This window comes from Primulina tabacum, chromosome 10 (assembly GCF_025594145.1).
Source record: "Primulina tabacum isolate GXHZ01 chromosome 10, ASM2559414v2, whole genome shotgun sequence".
Classification (NCBI taxonomy): domain Eukaryota; kingdom Viridiplantae; phylum Streptophyta; class Magnoliopsida; order Lamiales; family Gesneriaceae; genus Primulina; species Primulina tabacum.
The window spans coordinates 41,038,421-41,065,249 of record NC_134559.1 but is presented as its reverse complement, the minus strand read 5'-3'; the positions used below and the strand labels follow the sequence as shown (position 1 = coordinate 41,065,249).

Below are 26,829 nucleotides of genomic sequence, written 5' to 3'. Positions count from 1 at the left end.
ACGTGATGATTTTAAGATTTTTATTAGTTTATGTTTTCGTATGATTGTAGATGAGTTTGGTATTTTTTACTGTCAAATTATTACGATTATTTTAAATGTTATTTCGAAAATGCGAGCTTTTATTTAAAAAAAATGTCCAGAATTTTAAAAATGAGTGAGACGTTACAGTTGGTATCAGAGGAAGGGCCATGTATAGGGTTGTGCCACCGCCAGTTTCTGCAGCTCAGTCTTCAAGCCTCAAGTCTCGAAGCTTTTATGATTTCAATGTTTTCAATGTTTTACTCATATCACCTGCATGTTAACATGATTTACGCTTTATGATGATTTATGGTATATGTTTAACTGCTTTTATGATTTAAGGATTTACTGTTTTAAAAACTAGATTAAATTGCATGTTGGTTACGTTTGGAATTGGACGTGTCTAAGAATTCGAATATTGGTCTTTAGGAGAAGTGGATAATGATTTGATTATACCGATTTTTAGGTTAGAAGTACTGATGTTCTACTCTTTGGGGTAATAAGTTAATCTTGAAAGTTATGAATGCTTTTGGGACTTGTAGAATTTCGAAATTATTGATAGTTCGTGGTTGCTAGTTGAATTAATTTTTGATGAATCCATACAAGGATTAATGATTCGAAAACTACGACGATCTTTGTAAGTATAAAAACGTAGAATTTATTTAGGATGCATGCTCTACCTAATGGGACCTAAGGATTTAATTGAATTGATTGAGAATTTAAAGGACCTAATTGTAAACCAATAATTGAGGACCTGAGTGCAACAATAAAATTCTAAGGGACTATTTCGAATTTACCAAACTTTGGGATTAAATTTTTAGTTTTGAGAATTTTAAGGTTTAATGAGGCCAAGTCGAAAATTTTATGGAAAAAAAATGCAAATTTCGAGGAGTTATAAAGCCAAAATTGTAATCTTTGACAATTTTAAGGACCAAATTGTAAATTTTGAAATTTTGAGGATTAAAATTCGAACTTTTGAGGAACACTTGGGTAAAATCAGTAATTTTCAGGTTATGAGAATTGATCTTGGGTCTAATAAAGTTAAGATTATTGAATTTTATGTTACGAGAACCTATAAAATGGGATTAGGAACGCCAAGAACTTATGGGTAATTTTTGGATTCTCGAGATTAAGAACAAATTCGGATAATATTCGAGGAAAGTAAGAACTAATTTTGAAATTTTTAAGAAATTTAGGGATTTGTTTAGCAGTAAGTGAGAATTGAATGGTTTAAATGATAAGACTTTTCGGTTATTTGAGCTTGAAGAGATAATTAGAACTTGGTTATAATCTGGGTTATAATGTAATAAGGAATGACAATCAAGGGCATTGTAGGATGATTCAATATTGGGCTTGAAAATCTAAATGTTAATGGAATAAGACAATGGAAAAAATTAAGAATTTAGAGTGATAACAATTTAAGGTAAAGTGATCATTTAGTCAAGTTACAAGATTAGACATTAAGTTAACTTATTTTTGAGGACTTAAGGTTTGATGTAGCATAAGTTTTAATCATCTTAAGAGTTAAAATTATATCTTTGTTGGAATTTAATTTTTCTAGAAAGTTGGGTATGTTTGATGGTTAGGTTACTCGATAGATGCATGTAAGAATTGAGGTAGACACCTCGTCTTGAGGAATTTTTGGTAAGTTATTAAGAAACTTGAGAATAAGTGAATATTTGTTGGAATTATGTTATCTAATACTATTTGGGTCGCGTAAGCTTGAATTTTAAGTTTATGGAATACGTGTTCATACGAAAATTTTGGGTGAAAAAATAATAATAATAATAATAAAAAAGAATTAGTTGTGTTCAACATAAGTTATCAATGATATATAGAGTGATAGTTGTTATTAGAGTTAGTCTAAGGCTCCCATGGGATGACTTAATAAGTTTTATACGCTAGTATGTATGAAGCATTGAGAATATAAGAATGCAACATTCATTTCAACGAGGAAAGTCCAAGGGCCTTAAGCCTCAACTAAATTGTAATTGGGAAGAAAATAGTTTAAGCATGTGATTGATGATAGAAGTGTTTTATTAATTAGGTAGAAGAAGTTCGATAGTTTTATGGATTAACGCTACTCGAATTTAAAGATTTGCAACAATTTAATATTTGGGATGTACTTGTAAATAATTAAGTTACGTAAGTTTGGTGCTATAAGATAAAGATTCGATTCAAGGATCTTAGGCGAATATCATTATGGGTTTGAGATAAGGTTTAACTTTTAAGTGTATCACCGAAGATATAAGTCGATCAGTAAAATCTTGGTGTTAAGATTTCTTAAGTTGCATAAATGATAATGTAATAAGTTGATGAACATTACGGGTATATATAAGAAAAGTAAGACGCAATAAAATTCGAACTGCCATTTCTAATATTGGGAAGTTTGAGAAAAGTCGGAATTTGAGGCATGAGTAGAATAGAACTAAGTCGCAATAAGTCGTTCTAGGTTGCAATTCGCAAATAAGGATTTCAATAGGCAAAATAATTAGGATTGAGGAGACATAAGTACATCATAAGATTTATTATTTATTACAGTAGCGCAGCGGAAACGTGGAATATTGAGATTCTAGAATTAAGAGTCTAAACTTTGGGATTATCAAGGATAAGCGAATTTCGCGGACGAAATTCAATTTAAGAGGGGAAGATTGTAACGTCCCGAAAATCGGAAAGTCCACGTAAACCACATGCATGCAAATTATTAAATTCTTTGGTATTTCATTAAATTCTTTTAAAGCATAAAATGTATTTTTATTTTATTAAATTGTGTTTAATTATTTTTATGCATTTTATGCATAATTCATGCATGGTAGAATTTATTCCATACATTTTATAAGTTCATGCATTAAGGTTTTTAAGTTGCATTTCGCTCTCGAACGAGGATCAGAGACCGGAGAATTTTCAAGAAAATTATTTTTACTACACGATTAAGTTCTATTAATTAATATAAGATGTTTTAAAGGTATTTTTCAAGAATTGAGATTTATTGGTTTTTATCCGCAGAATTTTATTTTTACCCGGTAAGCAAATTTTATCGAATCGGGGGATTTTTGAGGGTTCGGCTATATTTTCAAAAACTTTACCACGAAATATTTTTCGGGAGTGTGTTTGGACTTAATGAGACTACTTTTAAGCTTTTGGGCTTAAAATCCTTTTTAAATCTTTAATTAACAACTTATGGCCTATTATGTTTTAATTAACTACATAATAAATCCCTAAGGACCCACTACACCTAACATTACCCTCCCCAATCAGCCGACACCCTCAATCCCATCTCAACATTTTCATAGAAATCCCAGCAGCTGAAAGCACGGCCATTTCCATTCAAGGCGTAAGAAAATTCTCCGACTTGATTCCCGACGCTCGTTCTTCGGTTTTCTTGCGAAATATTTTCACCAGGCACGCTCTATATCATTCTTCTGCATCATACACGTTTTATATACTGAGTTTGGTGTTCATGCATGAAAAGTTTCGATCCAAGCTTGTCTATGGAAGATCTTTGATTTTCTTGTGTTTATTGCATTCTTTTTGTTTCAAGTCTCACATTTTCTTGAATTGTGCAAGGAGGCTGCCGTTTTGTTGATGCTAAGGGACTGTTTAGAGCAGGTTAGTGGAGTCATGAGGCTGGTGTAAGGTTCGGTAGGTTTGGAGTGAAGGCCGAGATGTGTAGCGGCTTGGGGTTTCTCGTTTTCTTTGTCTAGATCGGTGGGTAGGTGAAGTCTGGTGGTGCAAGGGCGACTCTAGACCTTGAATAGACTCTGGTGGGTCTGAACCATGGTCTGGAAATGCACGAACGCTGCTGGTCTTGTCCTAGAAGCCGCAAGGGAAGAGTTGGACGAGTTGGGTTCGATTGGTGTTGTGGGGAGTGTAGCGATAGGGTGATCTACGCCTGATGCATGAGGCTGATGGCGTGGGTGCAGTAGGTTCAGGGGAGCCCTATGGTGGTCTAGGAAAGGCTGAGACGTGCCTGGTTCCATCGGTGTTGGGCTAAGACGCGAGAATAGGGAGGTAGTGTAGTAGGGTAGGCGAAAGGGGAAGAGGCTGATTTCCAGCATCTTGTAAGGCCTGATCGAATGGTTTAAGCGACGGGTTTGGATGTTTATAAGGCCTTTTAAGTGTTTATTAGGTGTGGTAAAAAGTTGGGAAAAATACGGTTAAGTTTCGAGTCGATTCGGCTTAAAACCGGGACACCGGTCCAAGTTTTAAAACAATTCAGTTAAGTTATAAAATGGGCTCGAGTTTACGTCTAGGGATGCTTTTAAATATGTTTTGGGATATTTTAAGGAATTTGGTAAGCTTCGGATCAAAATAATGAGTTTTAGATTTATCCGGGATTTAGTCGCAACACGAAACGTTAATTACAGAATTAATTGAAACGCTAGATTTAAGCTTAATTAAATTATGAAAAATTATATTTAAAGTCAAATAATTATAAGAAGTCTAAGTTTTTAATTTGGGAATTTTATGCTAAGGTTTGGTTTAATTCGGGATTAAAGCGCGTTAATATGTTATGTTTAAAAATTAATTTAAAATTCATCGATTTAAGCCAAATAAAAATATGGGAAAATTTTTGTAGGCTTAAATAATTATTTGAGACATGTTAGAGTCAATGGAATTAAGAAAATGTCAAAAACGTGAAATTTTACGTCTAAGGCAAAATGGTAATTTTTGGGTTTCTAGGGGCAAAATGGTCATTTTGCACCCGGGGTTAGATGTTGGTCCTGGCAGCGCCATGAGCACAAATTTACTATATTTTAAAGTTTTATGCATCATGATCACGATTTTTAAGATTTTATGAAAATATACGTTGCATGATTGGTTTAAAGGAAAAATTACGTATATGCATGTTTTTATTAAGTGGTGAATATCATGATGTTTTTGAAGGATGGGAGTTGGTTGTGACTGACGATGTATATGTATACGATGATAGGATTGGAGATATCGTGAGGGAAAAGGCCCTAGAGGGAGCCCGTTTACGGGAGAAGGCCCCAGAGGGAGCCCGACGATCGTATTTCCATTGACATGATATGAGATATGATGAGCTGAGGCCAAGGCTCAGTGGACGGGTAATGCTGTCGCTGATGTCCCCGCCGCCGGGTACCACGGTTTTATAGATGGATCCATCGATAGAGCTGATACGATAGAGCTGATACGAAAGTCACAACTAATGAACTGAATTCAGTTAAAAAGAAAATGTTTAAGTTTATGATGACATGATTTATTACGATATGATTTGATACGACATGTTTATATTCATGTTTTAAAGTTTATGAAAGGTATGTTGGCATTATGATTTTACAATACACGTTTATGTTATGCTTTTAAGTTCATGAAAGATATGTTGAGTATGTTATTTTTCACTACTGTGTGCTATGTATATGTACTTGTTATTCCTGGTATAGGTGTGTTGATTCTTTAGACTCACTAGGCGTGTGTGATGCAGGTGAGCTAAATGTTGAGGAGACTATAGGTGCCGAACTCTGAGTAGGCAGACCTGGTGCGATGACACGACCCGAGGACCACATGTTTTCCGCATTACGATTTATGAGATTGAGAGGAAATGAATATTTTCACACGTTGATGATTTTAAGATTTTTATTAGTTTGTTTTCGTATGATTGTAGATGAGTTTGGTTATTTTTTTACTGTCAAATTATTACGATTATTTTAAATGTTATTTCGAAAATGCGAGCTTTTATTTAAAAAAAATGTCCTGTAGAATTTTAAAAATGAGTGAGACGTTACAGTTGGTATCAGAGGAAGGGCCATGTATAGGGTTGTGCCACCGCCAGTTTCTGCAGCTCAGTCTTCAAGCCTCAAGTCTCGAAGCTTTTATGATTTCAATGTTTTCAATGTTTTACTCATATCACCTGCATGTTAACATGATTTACGCTTTATGATGATTTATGGTATATGTTTAACTGCTTTTATGATTTAAGGATTTACTGTTTTAAAAACTAGATTAAACTGCATGTTGGTTACGTTTGGAATTGGACGTGTCTAAGAATTCGAATATTGGTCTTTAGGAGAAGTGGATAATGATTTGATTATACCGATTTTTAGGTTAGAAGTACTGATGTTCTACTCTTTGGGGTAATAAGTTAATCTTGAAAGTTATGAATGCTTTTGGGACTTGTAGAATTTCTAAGAAATTATTGATAGTTCGTGGTTGCTAGTTGAATTAATTTTTGATGAATCCATACAAGGATTAATGATTCGAAAACTACGACGATCTTTGTAAGTATAAAAACGTAGAATTTATTTAGGATGCATGCTCTACCTAATGGGACCTAAGGATTTAATTGAATTGATTGAGAATTTAAAGGACCTAATTGTAATACCAATAATTGAGGACCTGAGTGCAACAATAAAATTCTAAGGGACTATTTCGAATTTACCAAACTTTGGGATTAAATTTTTAGTTTTGAGAATTTTAAGGTTTAATGAGGCCAAGTCGAAAATTTTATGGAAAAAAATGCAAATTTCGAGGAGTTATAAAGCCAAAATTGTAATCTTTGACAATTTTAAAGACCAAATTGTAAATTTTGAAATTTTGAGGATTAAAATTCGAACTTTTGAGGAACACTTGGGTAAAATCAGTAATTTTCGAGGTTATGAGAATTGATCTTGGGTCTAATAAAGTTAAGATTATTGAATTTTATGTTACGAGAAACCTATAAAATGGGATTAGGAACGCCAAGAACTTATGGGTAATTTTTGGATTCTCGAGATTAAGAACAAATTCGGATAATATTCGAGGAAAGTAAGAACTAATTTTGAAATTTTTAAGAAATTTAGGGATTTGTTTAGCAGTAAGTGAGAATTGAATGGTTTAAATGATAAGACTTTTCGGTTATTTAAGCTTGAAGAGATAATTAGAACTTGGTTATAATCTGGGTTATAATGTAATAAGGAAATGACAATCAAGGGCATTGTAGGAGATTCAATATTGGGCTTGAAAAATCTAAATGTTAACTGGAATAAGAACAATGGAAAAAAATTAAGAATTTAGAGTAATAAATTTAAGGTAAAGTGATCATTTAGTCAGTTACAGATTAGACATTAAGTTAACTATTTTTGAGGACTTAAGGTTTGATGTACATAAGTTTTAATCATGATCTTAAGAGTTTAATTATATCTTTGTTGGAATTTAAATTTTTTCTAAGAAAGTTGGGTATGTTTGATGGTTAGGTTACTCGATAGATGCCTGTAAGAATTGAGGGTACCACACCTCGTCTTGAGGAATTTTTGGTAAGTTATTAAGAAACTTGAAATAAGTGAATAGTGTGTTGGAATTATGTTATCTACTACTATTTGGGTCGCGTAAGCTTGATTTTAAGTTTATTGGAATACGTGTTCATACGAAAATTTTGGGTGAAAAAATAATAATAATAATATAATAAAAAGATTAGTTGTTGTTCAACTAAGTTATCAATTAATGAATATTAGATTTGTTATCGAGTGAGGAAAGCTAAAAAGCTTGATATGAGGATTCTAGAACTCTATGGAGTATAAGTGAAGTTGATTTATTAGAGTTAGTCTAAGGCTCCCATGGGATGACTTAATAAGTTTTATACGCTAGTATGTATGAAGCATTGAGAATACGTAAGAATGCAACATTCATTTCAACGAGGAAAGTCCAAGGGCCTTAAGCCTCAACTAAATTGTAATTGGGAAGAAATAGTTTAAGCATGTGATTGATGATAGAAGTGTTTTATTAATTAGGTAGAAGTTCGATAGTTTTATGGATTAACGCTACTCGAATTTAAAGATTTGCAACAATTTAATATTTGGGATGTACTTGTAAATAATTAAGTTACGTAAGTTTGGTGCTTAGATAAGATTCGATTCAAGGATCTTAGGCGAATATCATTATGGGTTTGAGATAAGTTTAACTTTTAAGTGTATCACCGAAGATATAAGTCGATCAGTAAAATCTTGGTGTTAAAATTTCTTAAGTTGCATAAATGATAATGTAATAAGTTGATGAACATTACGGGTATAGTATAAGAAAAGTAAGACGACATAAAATTCGAACTGCCATTTCTAATATTGGGAGTTTGAGAAAAGTCGGAATTTGAGGCATGAGTAGAATAGAACTAAGTCGCAATAAGTCGTTCTAGGTTGCAATTCGCAAATAAGGATTTCAATAGGCAAAATAATTAGGATTGAGGAGACATAAGTACATCCTAAGATTTATTATTTTATCACAGTAGCGCAGCGGAAACGTGGGAATATTGAGGTTATAGAATTAAGAGTCTAAACTTTGTGATTATCAAGGATAAGCGAATTTCCGCGGACGGAAATTCAATTTAAGGGGTGAAGATTGTAACGTCCCGAAAATCGGAAAGTCCACGTAAACCACATGCATGCAAATTATTAAATTCTTTGGTATTTCATTAAATTTTTTTAAAGCATAAAATTTATTTTATTTTATTAAATTGTGTTTAATTATTTTTATGCATTTTATGCATTAATTCATGCATGGTAGAATTTATTCCATACATTTTATAAGGTTCATGCATTAAGGTTTTTAAGTTGATTCGACTCTCGAACGAGGATCAGAGACCGGAGAATTTTCAAGAAAATATTTTTACTATACGATTAAGTTCTATTAATTAATATAAGATGTTTTAAAGGTATTTTTCAAGAATTGAGATTTATTTGGTATTTTTATCCGCAAAATTTTATTTTTACCCGGTACAGCCAAATTTTATCGAATCGGGGGATTTTTTTTGAGGGTTCGGCTAATATTTTCAAAAAACTTTACACCACGAAATATTTTTCGGGAGTGTGTTTGGACTTAATGAGACTACTTTTAAGCTTGTTGGGCTTTAAAATCCTTTTTAAATCTTTAATTAACAACTTATGGCCTATTATATTTTAATTAACTACATAATAAATCCCTAAGGACCCACTACACCTAACATTACCCTTCCCAATCAGCCGACACCCTCAATCCCCTCTCAACATTTTAATAGAAATCCCAGCAGCTGAAAGCACGGCCATTTCCATTCAAGGCGTAAGAAAATTCTCCGACTTGATTCCCGACGCCGTTCTTCGGTTTTCTTGCGAAATATTTTCACCAGGCACGCTCTATATCATTCTTCTGCATCATACACGTTTTATATACTGAGTTTGGTGTTCATGCATGAAAAGTATCGATCCAAGCTTGTCTATGGAAGATCTTTGATTTTCTTGTGTTTATTGCATTCTTTTTGTTTCAAGTCTCACATTTTCTTGAATTGTGCAAGGAGGCTGCCGTTTTTTTTGATGCTAAGGGACTGTTTAGATCAGGTTAGTGGAGTCATGAGGCTGGTGTAAGGTTCGGTAGGTTTGGAGTGAAGGCCGAGATGTGTAGCGGCTTGGGGTTTCTCGTTTTCTTTGTCTAGATCGGTGGGTAGGTGAAGTCTGGGTGGTGCAAGGGCGACTCTAGACCTTGAATAGACTCTGGTGGGTCTTAACCATGGTCTGGAAATGCACGAACGCTGCTGGTCTTGTCCTAGAAGCCGCAAGGGAAGAGTTGGACGAGGTTGGGTTCGATTGGTGTTGTGGGGAGTGTAGCGATAGAGTGATCTACGCCTGATGCACGAGGCTGATGGCGTGGGTGCAGTAGGTTCAAGGGAGCCCTATGGTGGTCTAGGAAAGGCTGATACGTGCCTGGTTCCATCGGTGTTGGGCTAAGACGCGAGAATAGGGAGGTAGTGTAGTAGGGTAGGCGAAAGGGGAAGAGGCTGATTTCCAGCATCTTGTAAGGCCTGATCGAATGGTTTAAGCGACGGGTCTGGATGTTATAAGGCCTTTTAAAGTGTTTATTAGGTGTGGTAAAAAGTTGGGAAAAATACGGTTAAGTTTCGAGTCGATTCGGCTTAAAACCGGGACACCGGTCCAAGTTTTAAAACAATTCGGTTAAGTTATAAAATGGGCTCGAGTTTACGTCTAGGGATGCTTTTAAATATGTTTGGGATATTTTAAGGAATTTGGGTAAGCTTTGGATCAAAATAATGAGTTTTGGATTTATCCGAGATTTAGTCGCAACACGAAACGTTAATTACAGAATTAATTGAAACGCTAGATTTAAGCTTAATTAAATTATGAAAAATTATATTTAAAGTCAAATTATTATAAGAAATCTAAGTTTTTAATTTGGGAATTTTATGCTAAGGTTTGGTTTAATTCGGGATTAAAGCGCGTTAATATGTTATGTTTAAAAATTAATTTAAAATTCATCGATTTCAGCCAAATAAAAATATGGGAAAATTTTTGTAGGCTTAAATAATTATTTGGGACATGTTAGATTAAATGGAATTAAGAAAATGTCATACGTCTAAGGGCAAAATGGTAATTTTTGGGTTTTTAGGGGCAAATGGTCATTTTGCACCCGGGGTTAGATGTTGGTCCTGGCAGCGCCATGAGCACAAATTTACTATATTTTAAAGTTTTATGCATCATGATCACGATTTTTAATATTTTATGAAAATATACGTTGCATTCTTGGTTTAAAGGAAAAAATTACGTATATGCATGTTTTTATTAAGTGGTGAATATCATGATGTTTTGAAGGATGGGAGTTGGTTGTGACTGACGATGTATATGTATACGATGATAGGATTGGAGATATCGTGAGGAAAAGGCCCTAGAGGGAGCCCGTTTACGGAGGAAGGCCCCAGAGGGAGCCCGACGATCGTATTTCCATTGACATGATATGAGATATGATGAGCTGAGGCCAAGGCTCAGTGGACGGGTAATGCTGTCGCTGATGTCCCCGCCGCCGGGTACCACGGTTTTATAGATGGATCCATCGATAGAGCTGATATGAAAGTCACAACTAATAAACTGAATTCAGTTTAAAAAGAAAATGTTTAAGTTATGATGACATGATTTAATACGATATGATTTGATACGACATGTTTATATCATGTTTAAAGTTTATGAAAGGTATGTTGGCATTATGATTTTACAATACACGTTTCTGTTATGCTTTTAAGTTCATGAAAGATATGTTGAGTATGATATTTTTCACTGCTGTGTGCTATGTATATGTACTTGTTATTCCTGGTATAGGTGTGTTGATTCTTTAGACTCACTAGGCATGTGTGATGCAGGTGAGCTAAATGTTGAGGAGACTATAGGTGCCGAACTCTGAGTAGGCAGACCTGGTGCGATGACACGACCCCGAGGACCACATGTTTTCCGCATTACGATTTATGAGATTGGGAGGAAATGAATATTTTCACACGTTGATGATTTTAAGATTTTTATTAGTTTATGTTTTCGTATGATTGTAGATGAGTTTGGTTATTTTTTTACTGTCAAATTATTACGATTATTTTAAATGTTATTTCGAAAATGCGAGCTTTTATTTAAAAAAATGTCCAGTGGAATTTTAAAATGAGTGAGACGTTACAGTGCGTGTTGCACCCCTTTTCGTGTTTTTCTATTTTTGATTACTTGTTGACAGACTATTTTCGACTCAAATCATCTGAATCTCGATTGGGACCAGATAAGACATGTGAAAGCAACGTAGCTCGGACACTGCCGGATTTGGACAAAATTGAAACCTAATTTGATTGAAACGGGCAAACGAACGTGACTCATTACTCCGCAATGAGCTGGCGAGATTTTAGCCGAATTCCTTCTCTAAGACCCTCTAATTTGCGATTTTCCGCTTCTGTTAAGCTTCCGTTTCCTCGAAAAATCCGCTTAGGAAGTCCGAAATTCGATTCCGGTTCCATTTTACCGTATTCAGGCATAATAATAGCTTTACATTCGCTATTTGATTTTTCTTATTTTTTTCTATTTTCTGGGAACATTTAACGATTTTTGTTGTCTTGAGCAGGTTTCGTGCGGAAGGGTATGATGCATATTACTCCGGAGATGGCTAACTCGTTAAAAAAAATTATTTCAACTGCTTTATCCATAATTTACGTATACGGTCGTGACACGAGGACTTACCAGGGAGGTCACCCATCCTAGCTCTGCCATCGCGCCAGAACGCTTAACTTCATGGTTCTGATTGGGCGAGAGCAGTGCCGCGTGTTGTCCATCGCCGCCTGCTCCACACGTACTCGAGGGATATAAGAATAAAAATCCCACTCAATGTCGGGTTGCGATCATACCAGCACTAATGCACAGGATCCCATCAAAACTCCGAAGTTAAGCGTGCTTTGCCTGAGAGCAGCACTAGGATGGGTGATCCCCTGGAAAGTCCTCGTGTTGCACCCCTTTACGTGTTTTTCTATTTTTGATTACTTGTTGACAGAAGATTTTCGGCTTAAATAATCTGAATCTCGATTAGGATTAGATAAAACATGTGAAATCAACGTAGCTCAAGCACTACCGGATTTGGACAAAATTGTAGCCTAATTTGATTGTAAACGGGCAAACGAACAAGACTCATTACTCCACAAGAAGCTGGCGAGATTTTAGCCGAATTCCTTCTCTAGGACCCTCTAATTTGCGATTTTCCGCTTTTGTTAAGCTTTCTTTTCCTCGAGAAATCCGCTTAGGAAGTTCGAAATTCTATTTCGGTTCCATTTTATTGTATCTCACGCATAATAATATCTTTACATTCACTATTTTCTTCTTCTTATTTTTTTTCTCTTTTCTGGGAACATTTAGCAATTTTTTTTGTCGTGAGCCGGTTCTGTGCAGAATGGTATAACGCAAATTACTCCGGAGACGGTTAACTCATTAAAAACAATTATTTCGATTGTTTTAGCCATAATTACGTAAACGGTCGCGACACGTGGGCTGCCAGGGAGGTCACCCATCCTCGCTCTGCCATCGCGCCAGAACGCTTAACTTCATGGTTCTGATTAGGCGAGAGTAGAGCCGCGTGTTTTCTATCACCGCCCGCACCTACTCGAGGGATATAAGAATAAACATCCCACTCAATGTCGGGTGTGATCATACCTGCACTTATGCACCGAATCCCATCAAAACTCCGAAGTTAAGCGTGCTTGGTCAAGAGCAGTACTAGGATGGGTGAATCCCTTGGAATTCCTCGTGTTGCACCCCTTTCTATTTTTGATTACTTGTTGACAGACGATTTTCGGCTCAAATCATCTGAATCTCGATCGGGACCAGATAAGACATGTGAAAACAACGTAGCTCGGACACTGCCGGATTTGGACAAAATTGCCGGCTAATTTGATTGTAAACGGGCAAACGAACGAGACTTATTACTCCGCAATGAGCTGGCGAGATTTTAGCCGAATTCTTTCCCAAAATTCGATTCCGATTCTATTTTATCGTATCCCATGTATAATAATAGCTTTACATTCGCTATTTTCTTCTTCTTATTTTTTTTCTATTTTCTGTGAACATTTAGCGATTTTTGTTGTCGTGAGCCGGTTCGGTGCAGAAGGGTATGACGCAGATGACTCCGGAGACGGTTAACTCATTGAAAACAATTATTTCGACTGTTTTAGCTATAATTATGTAAACGGTCGCGACACAAGTACTTCCAAGGGAGGTCACCCATCCTAGCTCTGTCATCGCGCCAGAACGCTTAAATTCATGGTTCTGATTGGGCGAGAGCAGTGCCGCGTGTTGTCCATCGCCGCCAGCTCCACACGTACTCGAGGGATATAAGAATAAACATCCCACTCAATGTCGGGTGCGATCATACAAGCACTAATGCACCGGATCCCATCAGAACTCCGAAGTTAAGCGTGCTTGGACGAGAGCAGTACTAGGATGGGTGACCCTCTAGGAAGTTCTCGTGTTGCACCCCTTTTCGTGTTTTTCTATTTTTGATTACTTGTTGACAGATGATTTTCGGCTCAAATCATCTGAATCACGATCGTGATCAGATAAGACATGTGAAATCAACGTAGCTTGGGCACTGCCGGATTTGGAAAAAATTGAAGCCTAATTTGATTGTAAACGGGCAAACGAACGAGACTCATTACTCCGCAATGAGCTGGCGAGATTTTAGCCGAATTCCTTCTCCAAGACCCTCTAATTTGCGTTTTTTTCGCTTTTGTTCAGCTTCCGTTTCTTCTAGAAATCTGCTTACGAAGTCTGAAATTCGATTTCGGTTCCATTTTATCGTATTCCAGGCATAATAATAGCTTTACATTCGCTATTTTCTTCTTCTTATTTTCTTTTCTATTTTCTAGGAACATTTAGCGATTTTTGTTGTCTTGAGCAGGTTTCGTGCTGAAGGGTATGACGCATATTTCTCCGAAGACGGTTAACTCGTTAAAAACAATTATTTCAACTGTTTTATCCATAATTTACATAACGGTCGTGACACGAGGACTTCCAGGGAGGTCACCCATCCTATCTCTGCCATAGCGCCAGAACGCTTAACTTCATGGTTCTGATTGGGCGAGAGCAGTGCCGCGTGTTGTCCATTGCCGCCCGCGCCACACGTACTCGAGGGATATAAGAATAAACATCCCACTCAATGTCGGGAGCGATCATACCAGCACTAATGCACTGGATCCCATCAGAAATCTGAAGTTAAGCATGCTTGGGCGAGAGCAGTATTAGGATGGGTGTCCCCCTGGGAAGTCCTCGTGTTACACCCTTTTTTGTGTTTTTCTATTTTTGATTACTTGTTAACAGACGATTTTCGGCTCAAATCATCTGAATCTTGATCGAGACCAGATAAGAAATGTGAAATCAACGTAGCTCGGACACTGTCGGATTTGGACAAAATTGTAGCCTAATTTGATTGTTAACGGTCAAACGAACGAGACTCATTACTCCGCAATGAGCTGGCGAGATTTTAGCCGAATTCCTTCTCTAAGACTCTCTAATTTGTGATTTTTCGTTTCTGTTAAGCTTCCGTTTCCTCAAGAAATCCGCTTAGGAAGTTCTAAATTCGATTCCGATTCCATTTTATCGTATCCCAGGCATAATAATAGCTTTACATTCGCTATTTTCTTTTTCTGATTTTTTTTCTATTTTTTGGGAACATTTAGCGATTTTTGTCGTCGTGAGCCGGTTCTGTGCGGAAGGGTATGACGCATATTACTGCGGTGATGGTTAACTCATTAAAAACAATTATTTTGACTTTTTTATCCATAATTTACGTAAACGGTCACGGCACGAGGACTTCCAAGGGAGGTCACCCATCCTAGCTCTGCCATCGCGCCAGAACGCTTAACTTCATGGTTCTGATTGGGCGAGAGCAGTGCCGCGTGTTGTCCATCGCCGCCCGCTCCACACGTACTCGAGGGATATAAGAATAAACATTCCACTCAATATCGGGTGCGATCATACCTGAACTTATGCACCAGTACTATGATGGGTGAACCCATGGGAAGTCCTCGTGTTACACCCCTTTTCATGTTTTTCTATTTTTGATTACTTGTTGACAGACGATTTTCGGCTCAAATAATCTGAATCTCGATCAGGATTAGATAAGACATGTGAAATCAACATAGCTCAAACACTGCCGGATTTGGACAAAATTGTAGCCTAATTTGATTGTAAACGGGCAAACGAACGAGACTCATTACTCAACAAGAAGCTGGCGAGATTTTAGCCGAATTCCTTCTCTAGGACCCTCTAATTTGCGATTTTTCCCTTCTGTTAAGCTTTCGTTTCCTCGAGAAATCCGCTTAGGAAGTTCGAAATTCGATTTCGGTTCCATTTTATTGTATCTCACGCATAATAATAGCTTTACATTCACTATTTTCTTCTTCTTATTTTTTTTTCTCTTTTCTGGGAACATTTAGCAATTTTTTTTGTCGTGAGCCGGTTCTGTGCAGAATAGTATAACGCAAATTACTCCGGAGACGGTTAACTCATTAAAAACAATTATTTCGATTGTTTTAGCCATAATTTACGTAAACAGTCGCGACACGTGGGCTGCCAGGGAGGTCACCCATCCTCGCTCTGTCATCGCGCCAGAACGCTTAACTTCATGGTCCTGATTAGGCAAGAGTAGAGCCGCGTGTTTTCCATCACCGTCCGCTCCACACGTACTCGAGGGATATAAGAATAAACATCCCACTCAATGTCGGGTGTGATCATACCTGCACTTATGCACCGGATCCCATCAAAACTCCGAAGTTAAGCGTGCTTGGTCAAGAGCAGTACTAGGATGGGTGACCTCATTTGAAGTCCACGTGTTGCACCCCTTTCTATTTTTGATTACTTGTTGACAGACGATTTTCGGCTCAAATCATCTGAATCTCGATCGGGACCAGATAAGACATGTGAAAACAACGTAGCTCGGACAATGCCGGATTTGGACAAAATTGCAGGCTAATTTGATTGTAAACGGGCAAACGAACGAGACTCATTACTCCGCAATGAGCTGGCGAGATTTTTGCCGAATTCTTTCCCTAAGACACTCTAATTTGCGATTTTCCGTTTCTGTTAACCTTCGGTTGCCTCGAGAAATCCGTTTAGGAAGTCCGAAATTCGATTCCGGTTCCATTTTATCGTATCCCATGTATAATAATAGCTTTACATTCGCTATTTTCTTCTTCTTATTTTTTTTCTATTTTCTGTGAACATTTAGCGATTTTTGTTGTCGTGAGCCGGTTCGGTGCAGAAGGGTATGACGCAGATGACTTCGGAGACGGTTAACTCATTAAAAACAATTATTTCGACTGTTTTAGCTATAATTATGTAAACGGTCGCGACACAAGGACTTCCAAGGGAGGTCACCCATCCTAGCTCTGTCATCGCGCCAGAACGCTTAAATTCATGGTTTTGATTGGGCGAGAGCAGTGCCGCGTGTTGTCCATCGCCGCCATCTCCACACGTACTCGAGGGATATAAGAATAAACATCCCACTCAATGTCGGGTGCGATCATACCAGCACTAATGCATCGAATCCCATCAGAACTCCGAAGTTAAGCGTGCTTGGACGAGAGCAGTACTAGGATGGGTGATCCTCTGGGAAGTTCTTGTGTTGCACCCCTTTTCGTGTTTTTCTATTTTTGATTACTTGTTGACAGACGATTTTCGGCTCAAATCATCTGAATCTTGATCGAGACCAGATAAGAAATGTGAAATCAACGTAGCTCGGACACTGCCGGATTTGGACAAAATTGTAGCCTAATTTGATTGTTAACGGTCAAACGAACGAGACTCATTACTCCGCAATGAGCTGGCGAGATTTTAGCCGAATTCCTTCTCTAAGACTCTCTAATTTGTGATTTTCCGCTTTTGTTAAGGTTCCGTTTCCTCAAGAAATTTGCTTAGGAAGTTCTAAATTCGATTCTGGTTCCATTTTATCGTATCCCAGGCATAATAATAGCTTTACATTCGCTATTTTCTTCTTATTATTTTTTTTTCTATTTTTTGGGAACATTTAGCGATTTTTGTCGTCGTGAGCCGGTTCTGTGCGGAAGGGTATGACGCATATTACTGCGGTGACGGTTAACTCATTAAAAACAATTATTTTGACTGTTTTATCCATAATTTACGTAAACGGTCACGGCACGAGGACTTCCAAGAAAGGTCACCCATCCTAGCTCTGCCATCGCGCCAGAACGCTTAACTTCATGGTTCTGATTGGGCGAGAGCAGTGCCGCGTGTTGTCCATCGCCGCCCACTCCACACGTACTCGAGGGATATAAGAATAAACATCCCACTCAATATCGGGTGCGATCATACCTGCACTTATGCACCGGTTCCTATCAGAACTCCTAAGTTAAGCGTGCTTGGGCGAGAGCAGTACTATGATGGGTGAACCCCTGGGAAGTCCTCGTGTTACACCCCTTTTCGTGTTTTTCTATTTTTGATTACTTGTTGACAGACGATTTTCGGTTCAAATAATCTGAATCTCGATCAGAATTAGATAAGACATGTGAAATCAAAGTAGCTCAAGCACTGCCGGATTTGGACAAAATTGTAGCCTAATTTGATTGTAAACTGGCAAACGAACGAGACTCATTACTCCACAAGAAGCTGGCGAGATTTAGGCGAATTCCTTCTCTAGGACCCTCTAATTTGCGATTTTTCGCTTCTGTTAAGCTTTCGTTTCCTCGAGAAATCCGCTTAGAAAGTTCGAAATTCTATTTCGGTTCCATTTTATTGTATCTCACGCATAATAATAGCTTTACATTCACTATTTTCTTCTTCTTATTTTTTTTTCTATTTTCTGGGAACATTTAGCAATTTTTTTTGTCGTGAGCCGGTTCTGTGCAGAATGGTATAACGCAAATTACTCCGGAGACGGTTAACTCATTAAAAACAATTATTTCGATTGTTTTACCCATAATTTACGTAAACGGTCGCGACACGTGGGCTGCCAGGGAGGTCACCCATCCTCGCTCTACCATCGCGCCAGAACGCTTAACTTCATGGTTCTGATTAGGCGAGAGTAGAGCCGCGTGTTTTCCATCACCGCCCGCTCCACACGTACTCGAGGGATATAAAAATAAACATCCCACTCAATGTCGTGTGTGATCATACCTGCACTTATGCACCTGATCCTATCAAAACTCCGAAGTTAAGCGTGCTTGGTCAAGAGCAGTACTAGGATGGGTGACCCCCTTGGAAGTCCTCGTGTTGCACCCCTTTCTATTTTTGATTACTTGTTGACAGACGATTTTCGGCTCAAATCATCTGAATCTCGATCAGGGACCAGATAAGACATGTGAAAACGACGTAGCACGGACACTGCCGGATTTGGACAAAATTGCAGGCTAATTTGATTGTAAACGGCCAAACGAACGAGACTCATTACTCCGCAATGAGCTGACGATATTTTAGCCGAATTCTTTCCCTAAGACACTCTAATTTGCGATTTTCCGTTTCTGTTAAGCTTCTGTTTCCTCGAGAAATCCGTTTAGGAAGTCCGAAATTCGATTCCGGTGCCATTTTATCGTATCCCATGTATAATAATAGCTTTACATTCGCTATTTTCTTCTTCTTATTTTTTTCTATTTTCTGTGAACATTTAGCGATTTTTGTTGTCGTGAGCCGGTTCGGTGCAGAAGGGTATGACGCGGATGACTCCGGAGACGGTTAACTCATTAAAAACAATTATTTCGACTGTTTTAGCTATAATTATGTAAACGGTCGCGACACAAGGACTTCCAAGGTAGGTCACCCATCCTAGCTCTGTCATCGCGCCAGAATGCTTAAATTCATAGTTCTGATTGGGCGAGAGCAGTGCCGCGTGTTGTCCATCGCCGCCAGCTCCACACGTACTCGAGGGATATAAGAATAAACATCCACTCAATGTCGGGTGCGATCATACCAGCACTAATGCACCGGATCCCATCAGAACTCCGAAGTTAAGCGTGCTTGGGCGAGAGCAGTACTAGGATGGGTGACCCCCTAGGAAGTTCTCGTATTGCATCCCTTTTCGTGTTTTTCTATTTTTGATTACTTGTTGACAGATGATTTTCGGCTCAAATCATCTGAATCACGATCGGGATTAGATAAGACATGTGAAATCAACGTAGCTTGGGCACTGCCGGATTTGAAAAAAATAGTAGGCTAATTTGGTTGTAAACGGGCAAACGAACGAGACTCATTACTCCGGAATGAGCTGGCGAGATTTTAACCGAATTCTTTCTCCAAGACACTCTAGTTTGCGATTTTCCGCTTCTGTTAAGCTTCTGTTTCCTCGAGAAATCCGTTTAGGAAGTCTGAAATTCGATTCCGGTTCCATTTTATCGTATCCCAGGCATAATAATAGCTTTACATTCGCTATTTTTTTCTTCTTATTTTTTTCTATTTTCTGTGAACATTTAGCGATTTTTGTTGTCGTGAGCCGGTTCGGTGCAGAAGGGTATGACGCAGATGACTTCGGAGACGGTTAACTCATTAAAAACAATTATTTCGACTGTTTTAGCTATAATTATGTAAACGGTCGCGACACAAGGACTTCCAAGGGAGGTCACCCATCCTAGCTCTGTCATCGCGTCAGAACGCTTAAATTCATGGTTCTGATTGGGCGAGAGCAGTGCCGCGTGTTGTCCATCGCCGTCCGCTCCACACGTACTCGAGGGATATAAGAATAAACATCCCACTCAATGTCGAGTGCGATCATGCCAGCACTAATGCACCGGATCCAGTCAGAACTCCGAAGTTAAGCGTGCTTGGGCGAGACCAGTATTAGGATAGGTGACCCCCTGGAAGTTCTCGTGTTGCACCTCTTTTCGTGTTCTTCTACTTTCGATTACTTTTTGACAGACGATTTTCGGCTCAAATCATCTGAATCTCTATCGGGACCAGATAAGACATGTTAAATCAACGTAGCTTGGGCACTGCCGGATTTGGACAAAATTGTAGGCTAATTTGATTGTAAACGGGCAAACGAACGAGACTCACTACTCCACAATGTGCTGGCGAGATTTTAGCCGAATTCCTTCTCTAAGACCCTCTTATTTGCGATTTTCCGCTTCTGTTAAGGTTCCGTTTCCTCGAAAAATCCGCTTAGGAAGTCCGAAATTCGATTCCGGTTCCATTTCATCGTATCCCAGGCATAATAATAGCTTTACATTCGCTATTTTCTTCTTATAATTTTCTTTTCTATTTTCTGGGAACATTTAGCGATTTTTGTTGTCTTGAGCAGGTTTTGTGCGGAAGGGTATGACGCATATTACTCCGGAGATGGTTAACTCGTTAAAAACAATTATTTCAACTGTTTTATCCATAATTTACGTAAACGGTCGTGACACGAGGACTTCCCATGGAGGTCACCCATCCTAGCTCTGCCATCGCGCCAGAACGCTTAATTTCATGGTTCTGATTGGGCGAGAGTAGTGCCGCGTGTTGTCCATCGCCGCCCGCGCCACACGTACTCGAGGGAAGTAATAATAAACATCCCACTATATGTCGGGAGCGATCATACCAGCACTAATGCACCGGATCCCATCAGAACTCCGAAGTTAAGCGTGCTTGGGCGAGACCAGTACTAAGATGGGTGACCCCCTGGTAAGTCCTCGTGTTGCTCCCCTTTTTGTGTTTTTCTATTTTTGATTACTTGTTTACAGACAATTTTCGGCTCAAATTATCTGAATCTCGATCGGGACCAGATAAGACATGTGAAATCAACGTAGCTCGGGCACCGCCGGATTTGGACAAAATTGTAGGCTAATTTGATTATAAACGGGCAAACGAACGAGACTCAGTACTATGTAATGGGCTGGCGAGATTTTAGCCGAATTATTTCTTTAAGACCCTCTAATTTGCGATTTTTCGCTTCGGTTAAACTTCTGTTTCCTCGAGAAATCCGTTTAGGAAGTCCGAAATTCGATTCCGTTTCCATTTTATCGTATCCCAGGCATAATAATAGCTTTACATTTGCTATTTTATTCTTCTTATTTTCTTTTCTATTTTCTTGGAAAATTTAGCTATTTTTGTTGTCGTGAGTCGGTTCTGTGCGGAAGGGTATGACGTAGATTACTCCGGAGACGGTTAACTCATTAAAAACAATTATTTCGACTATTTTAGCTTTAATTTATGTAAACGGTCGCGACACAAGGACTTCCAAGGGAGGTAACCCATCATAGCTCTTTCATCGCGCCAGAACGCTTAACTTCATGGTTCCTATTGGGCGAGAGCAGTGCCGCGTGTTGTCCATCGCCGCCCGCTCCACACGTACTCGAGGGATATAAGAATAAACACCCCACTCAATGTCGGGTGCGATCATACCAGCACTAATGCACCGGATCCCATCAGAACTCCGAAGTTAAGCGTGCTTGGGCGAGAGCAGTACTAGGATGGGTGACCCCCTTGAAAGTCCTCGTGTTGCACCCCTTTTCGTGTTTTTCTATTTTTGATTACTAGTTGACAGACTATTTTCGGCTCAAATCATCTGAATCTCGATTAGGACCAGTTAAGACATGTGACAACAACGTAGCTCGGACACTGCCGGATTTGGACAAAATTGTAGGCTAATTGGATTGTAAACGGGCAAACGAACGAGACTCATTACTCCACAATGAGCTGGCGTGATTTTAGCCGAATTCTTTCACTAAGACACTCTAATTTGCGATTTTCCGCTTCTGTTAAGCTTCTGTTTCCTCGAGAAATCCGTTAAGGAAGTCCGAAATTCGATTCCGGTTCCATTTTATCGTATCCCGGGCATAATAATAGCTTTACATTCGCTATTTTCTTCTTCTTATTTTTTTCTATTTTCTGTGAACATTTAGCGATTTTGTTGTCGTGAGCCGGTTCGGTGCATAAGGGCATGTCGCAGATGACTCCGGAGGCGTTTAAGTCATTAAAAATAATTATTTCGACTGTTTTAGCTATAATTATGTAAACGGTCGCGACACAAGGACTTCCAAGGGAGGTCACCCATCCTAGCTCTGTCATCGCGTCAGAACGCTTAAATTCATGGTTCTGATTGGGCGAAAGCAGTGCCGCGTGTTGTCCATCGCCGCCCGCGCCACACGTACTCGAGGGATATAAGAATAAACATCTCACACAATGTCGGATGCGAACATACCAGCAGTATTGCACCGGATCCCATCAGAACTCCAAAGTTAAGCGTGCTTTGGCGAGACCAGTACTAGGATGGGCGACACCCTGGGAAGTCCTCGTGTTGCACCTCTCTCCGTGTTTTTCTATTTTTGATTACTTGTTGACAAAAGATTTTTGGCTCAAATCATCTGAATCTCGATCGGGACCAGATAAGACATGTGAAATCAACGTAGCTCGGGTACTGCCGGATTTGGACAAAATTTTAGGCTAATTTGATTGTAAACGGGCAAACGAACAAGACTCTTACTCCGCAATGAGCTGGCGAGATTTTAGCCGAATTCCTTCCCTAAGACCCTCTAATTTGCGATTTTCCGCTTCTGTTAAACTTCCGTTTCCTCGAGAAATCCGCTTAGGAAGTCTGAAATTCGATTCCGGTTCCATTTTATCGTATTCGAGGCATAATAATAGCTTTACATTCGCTATTTTCTTCTTTTTATTTTTTTTCTATTTCTGGGAACATTTAGCGATTTTTGTTGTCGTGAGCCGGTTCTGTGCGGAAGTGTATGACGCAGATCACTCCGGAGATGGTTAACTCATTAAAAACAATTATTTCGACTGTTATAGCCATAATTTACGTAAACGTTCGCGACACGAGGACTTTCAGGGGAGGTCACCCATCCTAGCTCTATCATCGCGCCAGAATGCTTAACTTCATGGTTCTGATTGGGTAAGAGCAGTGCCGCGTTTTGTCCATCGCCGCCCGCTCCACACGTACTCGAGGGATATAAGAATAAACACCCCACTCAATTTCGGGAGCGATCATGCCAGCACTAATGCATCGGATCCCATCAGAACTCCGAAGTTAAGCGTGCTTGGACGAGACCAGTACTAGGATGGGCGACCCCCTGGAAATTCCTCGGGTTGCACCGATTTTCGTGTTTTTCTATTTTAGATTACTTGTTGACAGACGATTTTTGGCTCAAATCATCTGAATCTCGATCGGGACCAGATAAGACATGTGAAATCAACATAGCTTAGGCACTACCGGATTTGGACAAAATTGTAGGGTAATTTGATTGTAAACGGGCAAACGAACGAGTCTCTTACTCCGCAATGAGCTGGCGAGATTTTAGCCGAATTCCTTCTCTAAGACCCTCTAATTTGCGATTTTCCGCTTTTTTTAAGTTTCCGTTTCCTCGAGAAATCCGTTTAGGATGTCCGAAATTCGATTCCGGTTATATTTTATCGTATCCAAAGCTTAATAATAGACTTACATTCGCTATTTTCTTCTTATTATTTTTTTTCTATTTTCTGGGAACATTTAGCGATTTTTGTTGTCATGAGACGGTTCTATGCGGAAGGGTATGACGCAGATTACTCTGGAGATAGTTAACTCATTAAAAACAATTAAAAACAATTATTTCGACTGTTTTAGATATAATTTACGTAAAATGTCACGACACGAGGACTTTTCAGGGAGGTCGCCCATCCTAGCTCTGCCATCGCACCAGAATGCTTAAATTAATGGTTCTGATTGGGCGAGAGCAGTGCCGCGTGTTGTCCATCGCCGCTCGCGCACCACGTACTCTAGGGATATAAGAATAAACATCCCACTCAATGTCGGGTACGATCATACCAGCACAAATGCACCGAATCCCATCAGAACTCCGAAGATAATCGTGCTTGGGCGAGAACAGTACTAGGATAGGTGACCCCGTGGGAAGTCCTCGTGTCGCACCCTTTTTCGTGTTTTCCTATTTTTGATTACTTGTTGACAGACGATTTTCGGCTCAAATCATTTGAATAACGATCGGGACCAGATAAGACATGTGAAATCAACGTAGCTCGGGCACTGCCGGATTCGGACAAAATTGTAGCCTAATTTGATTGTAAACGGGCAAACGAACGAGACTCATTATTCCGCAAATAGCTGGCGAGATTTTAGCCGAATTCCTTCTCTAAGATCCTCTAATTTGCGATTTTCCTCTTCTGTTAAGCTTCTGTTTTCTCGAGAAATCCGCTTCGGAAGTCCGAAATTAGATTCCGGTTCCATTTTATCGTATCCGAGGCATAATAATAGCTTTACATTCACTATTTTCTTCTTCTTATTTTTTTTTCTATTTTATGGGAACATTTAGCGATTTTTGTTGTCGTGAGCCGGTTCTGTGCGGAAGGGTATGACGCAGATTACTCCAGAGACGGTTAACTCATTAAAAACATTTATTTCTACTGTTTTAGCTATAATTTACGTAAACGATCGCGACAGGAGGACTTCCGAGGGAGGTCACCCATACTAGCTCTGCCATTGCGACAGAACGCGTAATTTCATGGTTCTGATTGTGCGAGAGCAGTGCCGCGTGTTGTCCATTGCCGCTCGCGCCACACGTACTCGGGGGATATAAGAATAAACATCCCACTCAATGTAAGGACAATCATACCAGCACTAATGCACCGGATCCCATCAGAACTCTGATGTTAAGCGTCATTGGTTGAGACCAGTACTAGGATGGGTGACCCCATGGAAAGTCCTCGTGTAGCACCCCGTTTCGTGTTTTTCTATTTTTGATTATTTGTTGACAGACGATTTTCGGCTCAAATCATCTGAATCTCGATCGGGACCAGATAAGACATGTGAAATAAACGTATCTCGGGCACTGCCGGATTTGGATAAAATTGTAGGCTAATTTGATTGTAAACGGCCAAATGAACGACACTCATTACTCCGCAATGAGATGGCGAGATTTTAGCCGAATTCCTTCTCTAAGACCATCTAATTTGCGATTTTTCGCTACTGTTAAGCTTCTGTTTCTCTTGACGCAGATTACTCCGGAGACGGTTAACTCATTAAAAACAATTATTTCGACTGTTTTAGCTATAATTTACGTAAACGGTCGCGACAGAAGGACATCCCAGAGAGGTCAACCATCCTAGCTCTGGCATCGCGCCAGAACGCTTAAATTCATCGTTCCGATTTGGCGAGAGCGGTGCCGCGTGTTGTCCATCGCCGCCCGCTCCACACGTACTTGAGGGATATAAGAATAAACATACCACTCAATGTCGGGTGCGATCATACCAGCACTAATGCACCGGATCCCATCAGAACTCCGAAGTTAAGCGTGCTTGGGTGAGACCAGTACCAGGAACGGTGACCCCCTGGGAAGTCCTCGTGTTGCACCTCTTTTCGTGTTTTTCTATTTTTTATTACTTGTTGACAGACGATTTTCGGCTCAAATCATCTGAATCTCGATTGGGACCAGATAAGACATGTGAAATCAACGTCGCTCGGGCACTGCCGGATTTGGAAAAATTGTAGCCTAATTTGATTGTAAACGGGCAAACGAACGAGACTCAATACTCCGCAACGAGGTGGCGAGTATTAGACGAATTCCTTCTCTAAGACCCTCTAATTTGCGATTTTCCGCTTCTGTTTCCTTGAGAGGAAGTTCTAAATTCGATTCCGGTTCCATTTTATTGTATCCCAGGCATAATAATAGCTTTACATTCGCAATTTTTTTCTACTTAAATTTTTTTCTATTTACTGGGAACATTTAGCGATTTTTGTTGTCTTGAGGGTTTTGTGGGGAAGGGTATGACGCAGATTACTCCGGAGACGGTTAACTCATTAAAAACAATTATTTCGATTGTTTTATCCATAATTTAAGTAAACGGTCGCGACACGAGGACTTCCCAGGAAGGTCACCCATCCTAGCTCTTCCATCGCGCCAGAACGCTTAACTTCATGGTTCTGATTAGGCGAGAGCAGTGCCGCGTGTTCTCCATCTCCGCCGCTCCACACGTTATCGAAGGATATAAGTATAAACATCCCACTCAATTTCGGGTGCGATCATACCAGTACTAATGCACCGGATCCCATCAGAACTCCGAAGTTAAGCATGCTTGGGCAAGAGCAGTACTAGGATGGGTGACCCCCTTGGAAGTCCTCGTGTTGCACCCCTTTTCGTGTTTTTCTATTTATGATTACTTGTTGACAGACGATTTTGGGCTCAAATCATCTGAATCTAGATCGGGACCAGATAAGACATGTGAAATCAACGTAGTTCGGGCACTGCCGGATTTGGACAAAATTTTATCTTAATTTGATTGTAAACGGGCAAACGAACGAGACTCATTACTCCGCAATGAGCTAGCGAGATTTTAGCCGAATTCCTTCTTTAAGACCCACTAATTTGCGATTTTCCGCTTCTGTTAAGCTTCCGTTTCCTCGAGAAATCCCCTTAGGAAGTCCGAAATTCGATTCCGGTTCCATTTTATCGTATCCGAGGCATAATAATAGCTTTACATTCGCTATTTTCTTCTTATTATTTTTTTTTCAATTTTCTGGGAATATTTAGCGATTTTTTTAAACGTGAGCCGGTTCTGTGCGGAATGGTATGACGCAGATTACTCCGGAGATGGTTATTTCATTAAAAACAATATTTTCGATTGTTTT

At 39.2% G+C, this 26,829-nt stretch overlaps 12 non-coding genes and 6 pseudogenes across 12 annotated transcripts; all 18 read left to right on the top strand.

Moving 5' to 3' along the window:
- The first annotated feature begins 12,125 nt into the window (after positions 1–12,125).
- On the top strand, positions 12,126–12,245 carry LOC142512675 (5S ribosomal RNA; annotated as a pseudogene).
- Positions 12,246–12,921: 676 nt separating this feature from the next.
- Positions 12,922–13,040, top strand: LOC142511895 (5S ribosomal RNA; annotated as a pseudogene).
- A 599-nt stretch (positions 13,041–13,639) lies between these two features.
- LOC142514624 (5S ribosomal RNA) lies at positions 13,640–13,758 on the top strand. The gene has a single exon (XR_012810511.1). It is a non-coding gene; the product is annotated as a 5S ribosomal RNA (ribosomal RNA).
- A 683-nt stretch (positions 13,759–14,441) lies between these two features.
- On the top strand, positions 14,442–14,560 carry LOC142509816 (5S ribosomal RNA). Its single transcript, XR_012807967.1, has one exon. It is a non-coding gene; the product is annotated as a 5S ribosomal RNA (ribosomal RNA).
- A 1,441-nt stretch (positions 14,561–16,001) lies between these two features.
- On the top strand, positions 16,002–16,120 carry LOC142508089 (5S ribosomal RNA). Its single transcript, XR_012806321.1, has one exon. It is a non-coding gene; the product is annotated as a 5S ribosomal RNA (ribosomal RNA).
- A 672-nt stretch (positions 16,121–16,792) lies between these two features.
- On the top strand, positions 16,793–16,911 carry LOC142516929 (5S ribosomal RNA). Its single transcript, XR_012812696.1, has one exon. It is a non-coding gene; the product is annotated as a 5S ribosomal RNA (ribosomal RNA).
- A 684-nt stretch (positions 16,912–17,595) lies between these two features.
- Positions 17,596–17,714, top strand: LOC142510066 (5S ribosomal RNA). Its single transcript, XR_012808203.1, has one exon. It is a non-coding gene; the product is annotated as a 5S ribosomal RNA (ribosomal RNA).
- A 682-nt stretch (positions 17,715–18,396) lies between these two features.
- On the top strand, positions 18,397–18,515 carry LOC142511250 (5S ribosomal RNA; annotated as a pseudogene).
- Positions 18,516–19,186: 671 nt separating this feature from the next.
- LOC142508365 (5S ribosomal RNA) lies at positions 19,187–19,305 on the top strand. Its single transcript, XR_012806580.1, has one exon. It is a non-coding gene; the product is annotated as a 5S ribosomal RNA (ribosomal RNA).
- Positions 19,306–19,986: 681 nt separating this feature from the next.
- On the top strand, positions 19,987–20,104 carry LOC142508921 (5S ribosomal RNA). The gene has a single exon (XR_012807118.1). It is a non-coding gene; the product is annotated as a 5S ribosomal RNA (ribosomal RNA).
- A 684-nt stretch (positions 20,105–20,788) lies between these two features.
- LOC142513867 (5S ribosomal RNA) lies at positions 20,789–20,907 on the top strand. The gene has a single exon (XR_012809791.1). It is a non-coding gene; the product is annotated as a 5S ribosomal RNA (ribosomal RNA).
- Positions 20,908–21,591: 684 nt separating this feature from the next.
- LOC142513248 (5S ribosomal RNA) lies at positions 21,592–21,710 on the top strand. The gene has a single exon (XR_012809205.1). It is a non-coding gene; the product is annotated as a 5S ribosomal RNA (ribosomal RNA).
- A 680-nt stretch (positions 21,711–22,390) lies between these two features.
- LOC142511683 (5S ribosomal RNA) lies at positions 22,391–22,509 on the top strand (annotated as a pseudogene).
- A 681-nt stretch (positions 22,510–23,190) lies between these two features.
- Positions 23,191–23,309, top strand: LOC142510684 (5S ribosomal RNA; annotated as a pseudogene).
- A 692-nt stretch (positions 23,310–24,001) lies between these two features.
- On the top strand, positions 24,002–24,120 carry LOC142509317 (5S ribosomal RNA). The gene has a single exon (XR_012807497.1). It is a non-coding gene; the product is annotated as a 5S ribosomal RNA (ribosomal RNA).
- A 683-nt stretch (positions 24,121–24,803) lies between these two features.
- LOC142512867 (5S ribosomal RNA) lies at positions 24,804–24,922 on the top strand (annotated as a pseudogene).
- Positions 24,923–25,438: 516 nt separating this feature from the next.
- LOC142506361 (5S ribosomal RNA) lies at positions 25,439–25,557 on the top strand. Its single transcript, XR_012804655.1, has one exon. It is a non-coding gene; the product is annotated as a 5S ribosomal RNA (ribosomal RNA).
- Positions 25,558–26,215: 658 nt separating this feature from the next.
- LOC142515065 (5S ribosomal RNA) lies at positions 26,216–26,334 on the top strand. The gene has a single exon (XR_012810928.1). It is a non-coding gene; the product is annotated as a 5S ribosomal RNA (ribosomal RNA).
- The last annotated feature ends 495 nt before the right edge of the window (positions 26,335–26,829 follow it).